Below are 18739 nucleotides of genomic sequence, written 5' to 3' on the forward strand. Positions count from 1 at the left end.
CAAGTCCAAGCCACGGCCTGTTTTTGTTTTACACATCTCACCAGCTATGAACGGTTTTTACATTTCCAAATGGTTGAAACAAAATTGAAAGAAGGATAATATTTTGCGACATGTGAAATTGTATGGAATTTAAACTTGCCCATCAGTAAAATTTTATTGGCACAGAGTCATACTCTTTCATGTATATATTGTCTAGGAGTGCCTTTGTACTGTAACGACACAGTTATAGTTGCAACAGAGCTGAGATGCCCTTAGAGCCTACATTATTTACTACCTGGACCTTTGTAGGAAACATTGCCATCCCTTGCTTTAGGACAATGAAAACTTTCTAAGTATCAATTTTTAGCAATTGTTAATGAAAAATAAACACTGTCCAGTTATAGAGCTCTTACTGACATCATCACGATTCCTAGGCAAAAAACTTACCAAAGGTTACAATGCAAACAGAATCACAGATATTTATGCATGTACACGCATCCACACAAAATATTAAGAAGACAAATGCATTAAGCAAATAGTTCATATTTGTTTTGCTAATATTTAGATATGTACTGGATATGCTTCAAGTCTGCTGGGTTGGGGACATTATCTCCCACAGTTTTGTTATTTTCAGTAAAGAAACAATTGCATCTGTAGGAAGAAAATATACTCTGTTACAGCTGTATCAACAGAATATTCTTTTGTTTTGGAATGCAGCTGACATTGCATGTCAAGTTTAACATACTTGGCCAATGATGCAAAATATGACCTCCATTGCCCATGAGCATAAGTTTGGAAGACTTCTCCTGAACAAGTTTTTCTTTGGGAGGAAGGAGGCTGGAGGGTATAATTATGGTTCTTTAACTTATGGTTCTAAGTAAACTAAATCTAAATAAACTAATTTATTTAGTTTACTTAATTTTTGATTCTATAAAGTATTTTATTAAACAAAATAGTGTTCAATCTTCTAAACATATTTTTCTTATATGGAATTATGTGAACACTAGAGATTTGTTTAAATTAAGTACTAATCACTACCCATGCTGAGTGTGAGGGAAAATGTCTGAGAATTGTTATCTGTTGAAATAAGAATATTTCTCTATGCAACCACTTATCCAAACAAGCATTGTATTAGCTTTTAGCATTCATAAATTCTCTTAGTGAACAATAAATAATAATAATAATGTTCCTGTGTTTCAAATGTGTTCTTTCTTTTTAACATCTTTATTGGAATATAATTGCTTTACAATGGTGTGTTACTTTCTGCTTTATAACAAAGTGAATCAGTTATACATATACGTATGTTCCCATATCTCTTCCCTCTTGCATCTCCCTCCCTCCCACCCTCCCTATCCCACCCCTCTAGGTGGTCACAAACCACCGAGCTGATCTCCCTGTGCTATGCATCTGCTTCCCACTAGCTACATATTTTACATTTGGTAGTGTATATATGTCCATGCCACTCTCACTTTGCCACAGCTTACCCTTCTCCTTCCCCATATCCTCAAGTCCATTCTCTAGGAGGTCTGTGTCTTTTTTCCCATCTTACCCCTAGGTTCTTCAGGAACTTATTTTTTTTCTTAGATTCCATATATATGTGTTAGCATATGGTATTTGTTTTTCTCTTTCTGACTTACTTCACTCTGTATGACAGACTCTAGGTTCATCCACCTCACTACAAATGACTCAATTTCATTTCTTTTTATGGCTGAGTAATATTCCATTGTATATATGTGCCACATTTTCTTTATCCATTCATCCGATGATGGACACTTAGGTTGCTTCCATGTCCTTGCTATTGTAAATAGAGCTGCAATGACCATTTTGGTACATGAGTCTTTTTGAATTATGGTTTTCTCAAGGTATATGCCCAGTAGTGGTACTGCTGAGTCGTATGGTAATTCTATTTTTAGTTTTTTAAGGAACCTCCATACTGTTCTCCATAATGGTTGTATCAATTTGAATTCCCACCAACAGTGCAAGAGTGTTCCCTTTTCTCCACACCCTCTCCAGCATTTATTGTTTCTAGATTTTTTGATGATGGCCATTCTGACTGGTATAAGATGATATCTCATTGGAGTTTTGATTTGCATTTCTCTAATGATTAATGATGTTGAGCATTCTTTCATGTGTTTGCTGGAAATCTGTATATGTTCTTTGGAGAAATGTCTGTTTAGGTCTTCTGCCCATTTTTGGACTGGGTGTTTTGCTTTTTTGATATTGAGATGCATGTGCTCCTTGTAAATTTTGGAGATTAATCCTTTGTCAGTTGCTTCATTTGCAAATATTTTCTCCCATTCTGAGGGTTGTCTTTTGGTCTTGTTTACGGTTTCCTTTGCTGTGCAAAAGCTTTTAAGTTTCATTAGGCCCCATTTGTTTATTTTTGTTTTTATTTCCATTTCTCTAGGAGGTGGGTAAAAAAGGATCTTGCTGTGATTTACGTCATAGAGTGTTCTCCCTATGTTTTCCTCTAAAAGTTTGATAGTGTCTGGCCTTATATTTAGGTTTGTTTTTTTTGTTTGTTTTTTCTTTTGTGGTATGCGGGCCTCTCACTGTTGTGGCCTCTCCTGCTGTGGAACACAGGCTCCAGATGCGCAGGCTCAGTAGCCATGGCTCATGGGCCTAGCTGCTCCACAACATATGGGATCTTCCTAGACTGGGGCATGAACCTGTATCCTCTGCATTGGCAGGCGAACTCTCAAGCACTGTGCCACCAGGGAAGCCCAATTTAGGTCTTTAATCCATTTTGAGTTCATTTTTGTGTATGGTGTGAGACAGTGTTCTAATTTCATACTTTTACATGTACCTGTCCAGTTTTCCCAGCACCACTTATTGAAGAGGCTGTCCTTTCTCCACTGTATATTCTTGCCTCCTTTATCAAAGATAAGGTGTCCATATGTGCGTGGGTTTATCTCTGGGCTTTCTATCCTGTTCCATTGATCTATATTTCTGTTTTTGTGCCAGTACCATACTGTCTTGATTACTGTAGCTTTGTAGTATAGTCTGAAGTCATGGAGCCTGATTCCTCCAGCTCCATTTTTCGTTCTCAAGATTGCTTTGGCTATTAGGGGTCTTCTGTGTTTCCATACAAATTGTGAATTTTTTTTGTTCTAGTTCTGTGAAAAATGCCAGTGGTACTTTGATAGGGATTGCATTGAATCTGTAGATTGCTTTGGGTAGTAGAGTCATTTTCATAATGTTGATTCTTCCAATCCAAGAACATGGTATATCTTTCCATCTACTTGTATCATCTTTAATTTCTTTCATCAGTGTCTTATAATTTTCTGCATACAGGTCTTTTGTCTCCTTATGTAGATTTATTCCTAGATATTTTATTCTTTTTGTTGCAATGGTAAATGGGAGTGTTTTCTTGATTTCACTTTCAGATTTTTCATCATTAGTGTATAGGAACACCAGAGATTTCTGGGCATTAATTTTATATCTTGCTACTTTACCAAATTCATTGATTAGCTCTAGCAGTTTTCTGGTAGCATCTTTAGGATTCTCTGTGTATATTATCATGTCATCTGCAAACAGTGACAGCTTTACTTCTTTTCCGATTTGGATTTCTTTTATTTCCTTTTCTTCTCTGATTGCTGTAGCTAAAACTTCCAAAACTTTGTTGAATAATAGTGGTGAGAGTGGGTAACCTTGTCTTGTTCCTGATCTTAGTGGAAATGCTTTCAGTTTTTCACCACTGAGGACGATGTTGGTTTGTCATATATGGCCTTTATTATGTTGAGGAAAGTTCCCTCTATGCCTACTTTCTGGAGGGTTTTTATCATAAATGGGTGCTGAATTTTGTCAAAAGATTTTTCTGCATCTATTGAGATAATCATATGGTTTTTCTCCTTCAATTTGTTAACATAGTGTATGACGTTGATTGATTTGCGTATATTGAAGAATCCTTGCATTCCTGGAATAAACCCCACATGATCATGGTGTATGCCTTTTAATGTGCTGTTGGATTCTGTTTGCTAGTATTTTGTTGAGGATTTTTGCAGCTATGTTCATCAGTGATATTGGCCTGTAGTTTTCTTTCTTTGTGACATCCTTGTCTGGTTTTGGTATCAGGGTGATGGTGGCCTCGTAGAATGAGTTTGGGAGTGTTCCTCCCTCTGTTAAATTTTGGAAGAGTTTGAGAAGGATAGGTGTTAGTTCTTCTCTAAATGTTTGATAGAACTCGCCTGTGAAGCCATCTGGTCCTGGGCTTTTGTTTGTTGGAAGATTTTTAATCATAATTTCAATTTCAGTGCTTGTGATTGGTCTGTTCATATTTTCTATTTCTTCCTGGTTCAATCTTGGCAGGTTGTGCATTTCTAAGAATTTATCCATTTCTTCCAGGTTGTCCATTTTATTGGCATAGAGTTACTTGTAGTAATCTCTCATGATCCTTTGTATTTCTGCAGTGTCAGTTGTTACTTCTCCCTTTTCATTTCTAATTCTATTGATTTGAGTCTTCTCCCTTTTTTTCTTGATGAGTCTGGCTACTGGTTTATCAATTTTATCTTCTCAAAGAACCAGTTTTTAATTTTATTGATCTTTGCTATCATTTCCTTCATTTCTTTTTCATTTATTTCTGATCTGATCTTTATGATTTCTTTCCCTCTGCTAACTTTGGGTTTTTTTTTTTGTTCTTCTTTCTCTAATTGCTTTAGTTGCAAGGTTAGGTTGTTTATTTGAGATGTTTCCTGTTTCTTAAGGTAGGACTCTATTGCTGTAAACTTCCCTCTTAGAACTGCTTTTGCTGCATCCCATAGGTTTTGGGCCGTCGTGTTTTCATTGTCATTTGTTTCTAGGTATTTTTTGATTTCCTCTTTGATTTTTTCAGTGATCTCTTGGTTATTAGGTAGTGTATTGTTTAGCTTCCATCTATTTGTATTTTTTACAGATCTTTCCCTGTAATTGATATCTAGTCTCATAGCGTTGTGGTTGGAAAAGATACTTGATACGATTTCAATTTTCTTAAATTTACCAAGGCTTGATTTGTGACCCAAGATATGATCTATCCTGGAAAATGTTCCATAAGCTCTTGGGAAAAATGTGTATTCTGTTGTTTTTGGATGGAATGTCCTAAATATCAATTAAGTCCATCTTGTTAATTGTATCACTTAAAGCTTGTATTTCCTTATTTATTTTCATTTTGGATGATCTGTCCATTGGTGAAAGTGGGGTGTTAAAGTCCCCTACTATGATTGTGTTACTGTTGATTTCCCCTTTTAAGGCTGTTAGTATTTGCCTTAGGTATTGAGGTGCTCTTATGTTGGGTCCATAAATATTTACAATTGTTGTATCTTCTACTTGGATCGATCCCTTGATCATTATGTAGTGTCCTTCTTTGTCTCTTGTAATAGTCTTTATTTTAAAGTCCATTTTGTCTTATATGAGAATTGCTACTCCAGGTTTCTTTTTATTTCAGTTTGCATGGAATATCTTTTTCCATCCCCTCACTTTCAGTCTGTATGTGTCCCTAGGTCTGAAGTGGGTCTGTTGTAGACAGCATATATATGAGTCTTGTTTTTGTATCCATTCAGCCAGTCTGTGTCTTTTGGTGGGAATATTTAATTCATTAACATTTAAGGTAATTATCGATATGTATCTTCCTATTCCCATTTTCTTAATTGTTTTGGGTTTGTTATTGTAGGTCTTTTCCTTCTCTTGTGCTTCTTGCCTAGAGAAATTCCTTTAGCATTTGTTGTAAAGCTGGTTTGGTGGTGCTGAACTCTCTCAGCTTTTGCTTGTCTGTGAAGGTTTTAACTTCTCCATCAAATCTGAATGAGATCCTTGCTGAGTAGAGTAATCTTGGTTGCAGGTTTTTCTCCTTCATCACTTTAAATATGTCCTGCCACTACTTTCTGGCTTGCAGAGTTTCTGCTGAAAGATCAGCTGTTAACCTTATGGGGATTCCCTTGAGTGTTATTTGTTGCGTTTCCCTTGCTGCTTTTAATATGTTTTCTTTGTATTTAATTTTTGATAGTTTGATTAATATGTGTCTTGGTGTGTTTCTCCTTGGATTTATCCTGTGTGGGACTCTCTGTGCTTCCTGGACTTGATTAACTATTTCCTTCCCATATTAGGGAAGTTTTCAACTATAATCTCTTCAAATATTTTCTCAGTCCCTTTCTTTTTCTCTTCTTCTGGGACCCCTGTAATTCAAATGTTGGTGTGCTTAATGTTGTCCCAGAGGTCTCTGAGACTGTCCTCAGTTCTTTTCATTCTTTTTTCTTTATTCTGCTCTGCAGTAATTATTTCCACTATTTTATCTTCCAGGTCACTTATCCGTTCTTCTGCCTCAGTTATTCTGCTATTGATTCCTTCTAGAGTATTTTTAATTTCATTTATTGTGTTGTTCATCATTGCTTGTTTCCTCTTTAGTTCTTCTAGGTCCTTGTTAAATGTTTCTTGCATTTTCTCTATTCTATTTCCAAGATTTTGGATCATCTTTCCTATCATTACTCTGAATTCTTTTTCAGGTAGACTGCCTATTTCCTCTTCATTTGTGAGGTCTGGTGGGTTTTTACCTTGCTCCTTCATCTGCTGTGTGTTTTTCTGTCTTCTCATTTTGCTTATCTTACTGTGTTTGGGGTCTCCTTTTTGCAGGCTACCAGTTCATAGTTCCCATTGTTTTTGGTGTCTGTCCCCAGCAGCTAAGGTTGGTTCAGTGGGTTGTGTAGGCTTCCTGGTGGAGGGGACTAGTGCCTGTGTTCTGGTGGATGAGGCTGGATCTTGTCTTTCTGGTGGGCAGGTCCATGTCTGGTGGTGTGTTTTGGGTGTCTGTGACCTTATTATGATTTTAGGCAGGCTCTCTCCTAATGGATGGGGCTGTGTTCCTGTCTTGCTAGTTGTTTGCCATAGGGTGTCCAGCACTGTAACTTGCTGGTCGTTGAGTGAAGCTGGGTCTTAGTGTTGAGATGGAGATCTCTGGGAGATTTTCGCCATTTGATATTATGTGGAGCTGGGAGATCTCTTGTGGACCAGTGTCCTGAAGTTGGCTCTCCCACCTCAGAGGCACAGCACTGACTCCTTGCTGGACTTCCAAGAGCCTTTCATCCACACAGCTCAGAATAAAAGGGAGAAAAAATAGAAAGAAAGAAAGAAAGAGGATAAAATAAAATAAAATAGAATAAAATAAAATAAAATAAAGTTATTAAAATAAAAGCTAAAAAAATAATTATTATGAAAAAAAATTTAAGTTAAAAAACGAAGAGAATGGACAGACAGAATCCTAGGACAAATGGTGAAAGCAAAGCTATACAGACAAAATCTCATACAGAAGCATACCCATACACACTCACAAAAAGAGGAAAAGGGGAAAAAATAATATATCTTGCTCCCAAAGTCCACCTCCTCAATTTGGGATGATTTGTTGTCTATTCAGGTATTCCACAGATGCAGGGTACATCAAGTTGATTGTGAAGCTTTAATCCACTGCTCCTGAGGCTGCTGGGAGGGATTTCCCTTTCTCTTCTTTATTCTCACAGCTCCTGGGATTTCACTTTGGATTTGGCCCCGCCTCTGCTTGTAGGTCATCTGAGGGCGTCTGTTCTTTGCTCAGACAGGACGGGGTTAAAGGAGCAGCTGATTCGGGGGCTCTGGCTCACTCAGGCCAGGGGGAGGGAGGGGTACAGAGTGCGGGGAGGGCCTGCGGCAGCAGAGGCTAGCGTGACATTGTACCAGCCTGAGGCGCGCCGTGCATTCTCCCAGGGAAGTTGTCCCTGGATTCCAGGACCCTGGCAGTGGCGGGCTGCACAGGCTCCCCGGAAGCGGGGTGTGGATAGTGACCTGTGCTCGCACACAGGCTTCTTGGTGGCGGCAGCAGCAGCCTTAGCGTCTCATGCCCGTCTCTGGGGTCCGCGCTTTTAGCCGCTGCTCGCGCCCATCTCTGGAGCTCCTTTAAGCAGTGCTCTTAATCCCCTCTCCTAGCGCACCAGGAAACAAAGAGGGAAGAAAAAGTCTCTTGCCTCTTCGTCAGCTCCAGGCTTTTTCCTGGACTCCCTCCCAGTTAGCTGTGGTGCACTAACCCCCTGCAGGCTGTGTTCACGCCACAAACCCCAGTCCTCTCCCTGGGATCTGACCTCTGAAGTCCAAGTCTCAGCTCCCAGCCCCGGCCGCCCAGGCGGGTGAGCAGACAAGCCTCTCGGGCTGGTGAGTGCCGGTCGACACCAATCCTCCGTGCAGGAATCTTTCCCCTTTGCCCTCCGCACCCCTGTTGCTGTGCTCTCCTCCGTGGCTCCGAAGCTTCCCCCCTCTGCCACCTGCAGTCTCCGCCCGCGAAGGGGCTTCCTAGTGTGCGGAAGCCTTTCCTTCTTCACAGCTCCCTTCCACTGGTGCGGGTCCCGTCCCTATCCTTTTGTCTCTGTTTATTCTTTTTTCTTTTGCCCTACCCAGGTACGTGGTGGGGGGGGGGGGTTCTTGCCTTTTGGGAGGTCTGAGGTCTTCTGCCAGCGTTCAGTAGGTGTTCTGTAGGAGTTGTTCCACGTGTTGATGTATTTCTGGTTTATCTGTGGGGAGGAAGGTGATCTCCGCGTGTTACTCTTCCGCCATCTTCTCCTGGTCCCCTCAAATGTATTCTTAAATAATTCCACCTCAGCCTCCTGAGCTCCCCAGGTCTGGAAACATTTGCCACCAATAAAATCACTTTCAGCTGGTTAATCTAATGATCTTGGTTTATGCTAGCAAATGCTTTGTCATTTTATGTTTTCATAAAAAGAACATACTAAATTTTGAAGGCTTGTTTTACTCTATTATAGTTAGCCTGTAGTACATCAACAAGCAGAAAAGCTACAGTGTCTGACTTCTAGAAGAATTTAACAAAATTCGTATGCATTTACAACTGGAGGCTGACACGCACTTGTCTAAATAAATAGCCATGGCTGAGTAATATTCCATTGCATATATGTGCCACATCTTCTTTATCCATTCATCTGTCAATGGACATTTAGGTTGCTTCCATGTCCTGGCTATTGTAAATAGTGCTGCAATGAACATTGTGGTTCATGACTCTTTTTGAATTAAAGTTTTCTCAGGATATATGCCCAGTAGTGGGATTGCTGTGTCATATTGTATTTCTATTTTTAGTTTTTTAAGGAACCTCCATACTGTTCTCCATAGTGGCTGTATCAATTTACATTCCCACCAACAGTGCAAGAGGGTTCCCTTTTCTCCACACCCTCTCCAGCAGTTATTGTTTCTAGATTTTTTGATGATGGCCATTCTGACCAGTGTGAGGTGATACCTCATTGTAGTTTTGATTTGCATTTCTCTAAGGATTAGTGATGTTGAGCATCTTTTCATGTGTTTGTTGGCAATCTGTATATCTTCTTTGGAGAAATGTCTATTTAGGTCTTCTGCCCATTTTTGGATTGGGTTGTTTGTTTTTTTTGGTATTGAGCTGCATGAGCTGCTTGTATATTTTGGAGATTAATCCTTTGTCAGTTGCTTTGTTTGCAAATATTTTCTCCTGTTCTGATGGTTGTCTTTTCATCTTGTTTATGGTTTCCTTTGCTGTGCAAAAGCTTTTAAGTTTCATTACGTCCCATTTGTTTATTTTTATTTCCATTTCTCTAGGAGGTGGGTCAAAAAGGATCTTGCTGTGATTTATGTCATAGAGAGTTATTTGTAGTGAGGTGGATAGACCTAGAGTCTGTCATACAGAATGAACTAAGTCAGAAAGAGAAAAACAAATACCATATGCTAACTCATATATGTGGAATCTAAAAAAAAAAAAAGTTTCTGATGAACCTAGGGCAGGACAGGAATCAAGATGCAGATGTAGAGAATGGACTTGAGGACACGGGTAGGGGGAAAGGTAAGCTGGGATGAAGTGAGACAGTGGCTTTGACATATATACACGACCAAATGTAAGATAGATAGCTAGTGGGAAGCAGCTACATAGCACAGGGAGATCAGCTCAGTGCTTTGTGACCACATAGAAGGGTGGGAGGGAGATGCAAGAGGGAGGGGATATGGGGAGATATATATATATATATATATATATATATATATATATATATACACATATAGCTGTTATACAGCAGAAACTAACACAACATTGTAAAGCAATTATGCTCCAATAAAGATGTTAAAAAAAAAAAAAGTAGCCATGGCTTGATACACATTCACTGTGAAGAGGTACTAAGACAGAGGCATTCAGAGAGCCACATCCTCTACACAAGCATTAACAAACTCAAGGACAGACTTAACTTCACCCATAGTTCCTGGAAAGAGCAACGACGTTAACTGAATTATTACCGTAGGTATTAAAATATTTCCGTAGTAATAGACCTAAATTATAGGACAGTGGATGAAACACATTTTACATGGTGTTTCACTTCTTGGACCTATTGAAAGTGCCCGATGTAGCTTCTGCTTACCCTGAAAATCAAGAGTCCATTGTGAGATATTAAATAAATACTTTCCCTGTTGAAACAATACAGTTTCACATGACAAATACACTTGAAAGAAAAAAGACGAGTAATGCTGCTTCAGGCAACACTGAACTTACCACTAAATCCTGCTAATCACAGGGGGACTCTAAACATGTAATTTCGCCTTACGTTTCCCCTTCCTCTCTACAGGAAACATCCCTGGGCTGCACCAGATTCTACTTGCCATTTCTTCTTTTTGTGACCACAAATAGATAGATCCCCAAAATAGGTTGTTCATTAGAAGAAACACATCCAAGTTCTTACCAACTTACATAGACATCTAAAGACATCACTTGTGCTCTTCTCTTAAAAAAAAAAAAAAAAAGTTAAAGAATAACATGTCCAGGATCTCTGAAATACTCTTCACAGCACTTAAATCTTTCCACTTACTCTGCACGAAATGCCTTTATAAATGTAAGTGCCAGTGATTCATCACCTTAAATTATTGTTCTGAAAGATCAGTCCAAAGAATATTAGAAGTGTTTTCAACTCATTGCACTAAAGACAAAAAAAAGCACAAATACTTCTCTGTTCTCTGACTTTGTGTTCAAGAGAATCCCATTGATGGGACACTGGAAGCAGTTATTTGGATGCATGTTGCAAATCTCCCATCTCTGAGTTTATGAATGAACCACTTAACAAGCTTCAGCCAAGGATACAATATGGCCTTTGTTTATAGTCCCAGGAGGTCCAAAGAGGGATTTTGAAAATTGAAGAGATTTTTTGATAAATGGTAGAGCATCTTGAGGTGTCCCTGAAAGCTAGAAGTATATTTTCCTGTTAACTTGAAGAGTCCTACATTTCATCCTAACTTCCCTGTTTCCTCAATAAAAAATTATCAGATAGTCTGCTGGTATTTTATTTTGCTATTGTTCTGCTACATTAAATAACCAAGAGGGACACACTTTATAGAAAAATGTTCATTTCACTCTCTATTACAGGAAGTTGGAGCATCTTAACAGGCTATCCAGACTATTTGAACAGAAATGAAGCAACATATGCTTGAAACTGTCTTTTATATTATATTCTTTATGTTTATGACCTACTTTCTTCTCAAGGAATCGTTATTTATGGCAATTTATGTGTAGAATAGTTCTAACTTAAACCAAGAACTTCAGTTCTGCAGCTAACTGAAAAGCTTGGGAATCAGACGATTGGATTGGTGTGGTTTGGTTGAATTAAATTAGGAAAAAGATTCCACCAGTCTTATTAGTGTGAGAGGGAGTAGTGAGATAATTGATAGAACTGTTAACTAAAGGCGGTAGTTGATATATTTAGACAGAACATTTTTAATATTTTGGAATGTCACTGATTTTCTGAGCAATTTGCAACCAAAAAAAAATGCCTTCAGAATGTGACCATATTAACAAGCTAGAAATAAAGATAATCTTATTTCAATAAAAGCATAGGACATGACAATGATTTCACCTGACCTAATTCTTAAAAATGATTCCAGAAGTATGTCTGTGCAATCCATTTTAAGGCCACTTTGCAAGAGGTCTTGAAGTGCTGGAGTCTACAGATTGCAGTTTAAAAAATATATCGTTGGGGATGTAACCTCACTGGAACTGTGTGGTTTATAGGCTTTATTTTATATCTCATGCTCTTTATGCAGAGTGCTTTATGTCACTTAAAACGCCCATCCTTCCTTCCAATTTCTGTTACTCCAGTCAAACTGCAAGACCAAGGGCCTCAGATTTCCTCTTGGCTAAAGTGTCTAATATGACTCCAGTGTGGAAGCAACTCACAAAATCATCCAGTTCAAGTCCATTATTTGTTAGAATCAGACACGGGCAAGCTAATACTTCCAAAACGTCCCACTATTTGTGAGGTGACAGAAAACTTCTCTATAAGAGTTTTTTCCTCTATCTCTTATCAACTCCCAAAAATATCTGACAAAGGTTTAAGGGCCCTCTGACATAGTCAGCAAAGCTACTAAATCAATGTACCTGGAAAAAATACATTTTTTAGAAGACGTATCATCTCTTATGTACTTGGATTTTAAACTGTAACAATATTAAAGTATAGAAATTGAAATATGGAGTGGCTGTCGGAAAAAATGTGATGCCACCATAAACAATCTACTAGCTAGATACAGAAAAAATACCACTTTTAATAATTCAGCACACACCAAAAAAACACGCTAAAATTATTTGAAGGTTAACACATAAAAGCTGGGGCAGAGAGAGGAGGGAGAAAGAAGGCTTACTCAAGAATTCTATTAATCCTCACTAATGTTGTTTTGCCTCCAGGCACTAATTCTTCAGGAGAATGCCAAGATGCTAGATATTACCTTGGGTTTCCTGAGCAAGGAGCTGCTTTTTACAGTTTGATACAGCAATGTTTGTGTCAGCAAGGCTAACAAGTAAACAGGGGCAAATGTTTGCAAAGCAGAAAGTCTATCTGGAGTTCATAAAAGATATTTTGTTGACATCTCAAATAAACCAGGTAGCTGGTCAAATAATGATCATGGTCTTCCTGAATTGTTGAATCAATTGCTATTGATACATGAAACTAGACATTGTGGGGGGGGGGCGGCGGGGGGAACTGCATTTTTAAACAGAAGCCAATCTTTAGGAACATGTTCATTTGTTAGCTCCTCGGGCCAGTGGCTTGCCAGCCCATCTTGTGCAGTGAAAATGGTGCATTTCTTCAATTTAATTACTGGCATTTAGTTACCCATCACCACATTTTTGACATCCTGTTAATTCAAATCTTCAAACTAATAACTTACATTGTGCAAAGCAAGAGTGCTTAAAAGTAAAGGTACTGGTAGTTTTCAGATAAAGGGAGCAAACTTCTTTTTAAGAATCCCTACAGGTACTTATCTAAATCTGTCAAGGCAGTGATTATAACACATAAATAGGACAGGGTTCACTGATAAAGGTGTTGTCAGTGACTGCAAACACAGGCACCCGACATGAAGAATATCTGTGCCTGATATTATGTTTATATTCAAATTTAAGCATATTCATATAATCACCTCCCCAGCAAGATTAGAGATAGTTTCAAAAGGGGCAAAGCAGTTGGTCCTCTTTCTCTGCAAAACTTTAGCTACTTCTCCATTAGAAACAAGCGATTTTGTTTCCAAATTTAAACTTTTTATTTAAGTAAATGTCTCTTTACTTATGTAAATATTACAGAGAATCAGTTCCAAGACCTTGAATACATTGTACGTTTTCACATTGAAATTCATATAGAAATGTACTAGGGCATATATATTTGCTGGTGTCAATCCCCACTTAGCATCTCTCGCCTCTCGCCTCCTTCTAGAAGTCCTACCAACTTCAAAAGTTGTACTCTGGCCTAGGGTTCAGGCTGCACACAGATTGCTGAGTGTGTTCCAGGCAGAAGCCGTGGAGAAACGGAAGCAAAAAGGAGACAGCAGAGCAATAATTCTGTCCAATTCAGATGGAATCAAATGCTGTCTACTAAAAAAACTTCTAACCACAGCAATGTATTCACTTTTGTTTTCCCCTTGAGGCCATATTCATTTAAGAGCTATGACTGCTGGACTCTGAAAAAGGAATTGAGAATTTTTTTAAAAAAGAAAAAGAAAACCTGGCCCCTGCCTTCAAGGAGCTTGTATGGAAACACCTGCATGCAAATGGCTCCAATCATAATATAGTGCTTACTATGGTCCATGCTTTATATAAATTATTTTAAGCTGCTTATCAAGTCTATAGCGTAGGTATTATTATGATCTCCATTTTATATATGAAGAAATGGAGCATAGAGAGGTTAAGTAATTTGTCTGAACTCACACAGCTGGGAAATGAAAGACACAGGAAATCTGGCCCCGGCGTTCAGGTTCTAACCCCTCATACCGCACTGTCACTTAACCTACAACAGAAAAACAGGAGAGAAAGAAATGCAGGTGGGGGGTGAAGGAAGCTGGAAGAATGGTGGGGAGGTGATGGCAGAGAAGGCAGAAAGGACATTTAGCTGGATGTGATCAAAACACCATTTAAGAGGAAAAAGGGGACATGAGTTAAAACTTCAAATTTGACTAATGGTCCCTGGAAATAAACAAAGAAGATTTCTAAACAATTTTGAAAAAGAATTTTGTTTTCATATAGTTTACTCTGCTTGTATATATGTGTTTGTTAACCCTTCCCTTTGTATCAGTTTTTTAGCAACCTGAAAAGTTGCAGTATATCTCTCAGAAAAGAAAAAGGTTGAATCGTAATTCAGTTTATCTAGAAAATGTTACTGTGCTCCCAAAATACATGTATTACTTCTCCATAGCAATGGTTATTTTAGAGGTTAAACACTTTCATAAAACAGGAGGAAACTCCTCCTTATCTAAATTTAAATTTAATGAAATTTAGCTAAAGGAAGTGTTTTATTCTTTTTTGTTGTTTTTCTTTAGTTTGGTCAAAACTGCCTCACAGTCTATAGTTGTGATTTGCACAGGTTAGGAAATCTGAAATCCTTTTGCTTTGGAAAGCTGGTAAGCACAGAAAATGGGAGAAAATATATATATATGGTAAAGAATACTTCTATAACATTCCACGTAGACAGACTGAAGGGATGGCGTTTGATAGAAATCACTCTACAAATTACCGTTTGGGGGTTGGAGGCATGTTACACCCATTGTCATAGGTAAATTGGCCTCTCCCCTTTCCCTTCCTTCCTCCACAACAGATTTCTGTTAACTAGAAGGTGGCCATTTCGAGAAGCACTATATTGAGTTGTAGGATAGTAAGAAATGTCGTGTTGCTGATATACTGTGAAGGGAGCCGCTTAACAGCAGATTTAACTGATAATTCCTAGTTTTCGGTAGGCTCATTAGTGCTAACAGTGTGGAATTTAAGAAACACTGTTCTAATCAGTACAGCTGTAGGTTAGGCATTAGACGTTAGGGTCTCCAGAAATTGAACCCCAGATAGCTCTTAGAACTGGAGCCTATGTCTTATTTCACTGTCCTAAAAACCACTAGAAAAAATAATAGCCACAGAATGTTTAATTTCACTGTCATCAAAGTATTTGGAGAAAAAATAATCTTTTAAGAGCACTTTTGGATTTTCATTAATATGTTTTATAATCCCTTGAGAAATTTCTAGCAAAGCAGCCAATGAGAACGTGATAATAACAAGGTTTGGGTTTGAATGAAGTATGTTTTTGTGTGCTTTTGGTTCAGGTATCTACAATGTCACGAGGAAACCATTCATAATTTATGTTCTACTTTGTCAGATTTTGATCAAATTGTCCTATACATCTCAATTTTATTTTCTAGAGCACAATCGTAATGTTCCCCACTATTTGTGGATGAAGTAGAATTTCAGGATTCAAACCAACAGTCACTTAATTCTACTTTGAGATAATGAAAATAATATAAAAGTAAAAATCAACCCCATATTCTGCAGCTACATGAAGTGTGAAGATTTAAGTATTCTAGTGACAGCCTGTAACAAGAACAGAAAGTGGTATACCATTTATCAAGTTATTTAATATGTTCTAAAAAGGTGGAATTGGTGGAAAACACAGATATTTCCACTATATTCTCTAGACAGTAATGTCTGCAGGTATTCTTCTGAAGCCTTCGTGCTGAGGACTCTTTTGTCCAAAGAATTTTAAGAAAGTCTCCTGTGAGCCCTTTTCATTAATCACCAGCGTCGTCTACACGGGAGTTTCCCGAAAGGGGTGGAGGAGAGCCTTGTGTTGAGAGACCTTCAGAAACAGACGACAAGTGCACCCCCAGCCCGAGACAGGGTCATGTAGAGTGGAAATATGAGCTCCTAACCCTTGACCCCTCTGCCTCTTTATTTTGATTCCTTGAACAATGCACGGTTGGCAGGCACAAGCAGTGGCCAGTTCGTCTCTCTTTTGTTAGGCTTGGGAAAAACTCAGGGTAGCTCGCTGTGACTCCCACCTAAGGGCTTGCCTGGTTTTTAATTAGAAAGAATTACAACTCACACCATATTTTTTCAAATCATGGTTTTTAAAATGACCCACACAGTAACACATTTTTCAGATTTCCACAGTCAAATGAACTTGTTACAAAGCACCAGTACTTAATGAACAGGATTTTTTGGGTGCATCTACTCAGATATTTACAAATTTAGCTGTTTTTGCCCCTGTAGTTAATGTCCTAATCACTTTGTAAAGTGATTTCACAAATGTTAGTAATCCCAGATCCTGGAAGGAAGACAGGAAGAACCACTACGACAATTTAGGAGCAAGGTTAACATTATCCATATATGTTTTTACAGCCTTGGAGAAATAACAAAAATTATAAAAAATTCTCAAAGAACTGCTTATTCAATTATGACCTTATAGTCAAAAAAACTTAAATAGATTTTTTTTTTCTAAAAACACAGTTTATTCTCATTTAATGCTAAAATAATCTGGTCTCTTTACATTTGATAGATTCCAGGATTCTAAAAGCTTATATGTTTGTTGCCCCAATCAAGTAAGTTGCCATGGGCTTTTGTCCAAAGAGAATAAAAAATGTAGCATTCAAAGAAGCTGTGGAGTAAATGACACATCGTTTTGGTTCCAACAATTCAAAGAAGAATAAGCAGAGAGTTAGCAGTCAACTAACATTTTGGTACATAATAGCAGAAAAAAATCCAGATTTTCTATTTTTCCTACAGAAATATTTATCCCCACACCCCTCTCTCTTTTTTATCTTCCTCTACCTCTTCCTCCTGTTCCCACACAAACAAAGATATTGAACTCAACTTTACCATTTACAGTTGGAATTGTTTACTGGTGACTGTTTACAACCTGTAATTTGCTTAAACTTTTAAAAAAAGTTAGTTGGGGCTATTCTGGAGCTGGTGCGAGCAAATCTAGTGTCAAAAGCATTCAGAGTCGTTCCATTTGTTCAGTTTCAATTCAGGTTCAAACACAAGCACCTACGTGGAATATTTTAATTATGCGGTTGAAATTTTAATTATTCCCTTAGCATTTAATGAGGCTTTAAGATAGACTTTACAATAGTGTTGTTTGTTTTTTAGGCTACTCCAAAAATGTTAAATCACTACTTTCTCAGTTAAGTATACAATCCCAAAATTATTTTCATGTGATACTTTTCTTCTCTCTGGGATGTACAACTCCTTGCCCCAGCCTCCTGGGAAAATGCTTTACGCAATTACTCAGTAATGGAAAACAAACTTTGTCTATCAAAATAGTTTTCAATGTATTATGCAACTTTTCACCTCAGTTAGATACTTAAAAAAAAAAAAAGGTGTAAAGAATCTGGTTTGGGGAAGAAAATTATGACTGCTGAAGGCAGTTAGAAACATGGACCCAGAACTACAGTCAAAATTAGGAGAATGGACTTGGAGATTTTATAGAGAAGAAAGAAAAGATGTTAAGACATATGATTGTAAATAATATCCTTTTATTTTTTAAGAAACCATAATATTAAAGATACATCATTTTTTCCAGGTACTGCAGTACCTTTACTTTTAAAACATGTTTTCTATATTAATATATGACTTCCCCTATTATAATCAAAAAGCATTCATAAATTCAGACTTTTCTTAAAAAGATGTCAACATCATTGCAATTTTTAAACAGATCCATTTTCCAGTTAAATAAGTTGAGTTAAAAATTCCCTTCTATCTTATCTTTGCTTTTTATCCCATCTCCTACCTTTCATTAGAGCCCTCCTTCTCTCAATTATTACTTCTTTTCCATTTACCTTCAAGTCTTTCTCCTCCCTCTCACTGGCCAAAGATTGGTCCCCATGACCATTTAAAAATGCTTGCACCTCTCCAATGTAAAATCAAACAAACAACAACAACAAAAAATATACCACACAATTTCTTTTCTCACTCCAGCTTCTACCGTACTACTTTCCTTTCCTTTACAGCTAAAATTCTAGAAACTGGTGTCTGTATTTCCATACACTACTTCATTTGCACCCATGACAAGCAGGTTTCTGTCTCTACTAAGCCACAGAAACTTGCATCACTAGAAACTCCCTACTGCTGAATCTAACCTAAATCCCAAACCTTACTTACCTCTGCAGCATTTGACACTGCCAACCACTTCTCTGGACTCCTCTCAAAACACACTCTCCTAAGCTTTTTCCTCCTCCTTCTTTCAAACTTCATATTTTGAAACCATTCCAAACAAAGTTGCAAGAATAGTACAAATAATTCCCCTTACCCAGATTCAACTATTTGTAATATTTTTCCACTTTTGTACTTTCTCTTTTTTCTTGATAGATGATAGATAGATAAATAGACAGTTAAGGAGATATGCTAAGTTTTTTCCTGAGTCTTTTCAGCATACTTCACTTCTCTTTACTCCATGTCACTTCTGTGTTTCCTAAAAACAATATTCCCTTACATAGCCACACTACAATTATCAAATTC

The sequence above is a fragment of the Pseudorca crassidens genome, chromosome 5 (genome assembly GCF_039906515.1).
Source record: "Pseudorca crassidens isolate mPseCra1 chromosome 5, mPseCra1.hap1, whole genome shotgun sequence".
In the NCBI taxonomy this organism is placed as follows: Eukaryota; Metazoa; Chordata; class Mammalia; order Artiodactyla; family Delphinidae; genus Pseudorca; species Pseudorca crassidens.